This window comes from Meleagris gallopavo, unplaced genomic scaffold (genome assembly GCF_000146605.3).
Source record: "Meleagris gallopavo isolate NT-WF06-2002-E0010 breed Aviagen turkey brand Nicholas breeding stock unplaced genomic scaffold, Turkey_5.1 ChrUn_random_deg7180001685846, whole genome shotgun sequence".
Taxonomy (NCBI): domain Eukaryota; kingdom Metazoa; phylum Chordata; class Aves; order Galliformes; family Phasianidae; genus Meleagris; species Meleagris gallopavo.
The window spans coordinates 1-724 of record NW_011316620.1 but is presented as its reverse complement, the minus strand read 5'-3'; the positions used below and the strand labels follow the sequence as shown (position 1 = coordinate 724).

The following is a 724-nucleotide window of genomic DNA, read 5'->3' as shown; positions in this document are numbered from 1 at the left end:
ATAGGACGGGACTATTCTGAGAACACAGGGTGAGTGTGCTCTGACCCCAAAGTCACGGCAACCTGGCGCCTTCATCCCCTCCTTCCAGCTGGGATGGGGGCTGGCCGTGATGCTGAGCTCAGCACGGCACAAGCTGTGCACTGGTAGCTCAGAGCCAGCCACCGCAGTGGGAGTGGCACGCACCACCCCACGGCTGGCATCCCACAGCCCTGGGACCCCCGGTGACCGTGCGGCTCTGGCTTCTGTCACTCCCACAGGCCCTGGAGGATGCTGCTCTGCAGCTCCTGCGGTTCCTGTGGCACCCACCAGCACTGCTCCGCCATCGCAGAGGACGTTGAATCGTGGGAGTGCAGCGGCTGCAGCGGTGTGGGCACCGGTAAGAAAAGCAGCACGGCGACGCGGTCCCCATAGACACGTGGCCATACGTCCTCGGGACAAGTCCTCCCCGTTGGAGCCACCATGGGCACAGAGATGTGCGCCTGCGCTCATCTCCGTGCACCTTACAGCCCCTTCAGCGTCAGCCGCAGTGCAGTGATCCCTGCACAGCACCCAGCTCCTGGCACTTTGGCTCCAGCACAAGAGGCTGCGACGCTCCATGGACACGCGACGCTCAGCTGCCTGCACAGCCCATGGAAGCCCCTCAGCCACTCCACCCTGCCAGCCTCTCAACAACAGCAGCCCTGCTGGTTGAACCACCACAAGAGAGTTTGCTGATGTGCCGGAG

The 724-nt window shown here is 63.8% G+C and overlaps 1 long non-coding RNA gene across 1 annotated transcript; it reads left to right on the top strand.

Annotated features, from left to right (window-relative positions):
- Nucleotides 1-8: 8 nt before the first annotated feature.
- On the top strand, nt 9-694 carry LOC109365341. Its single transcript, XR_002110899.1, has 3 exons — nt 9-29; nt 258-376; nt 507-694. It is a non-coding gene; the product is annotated as an uncharacterized LOC109365341 (long non-coding RNA).
- Nucleotides 695-724: the final 30 nt, after the last annotated feature.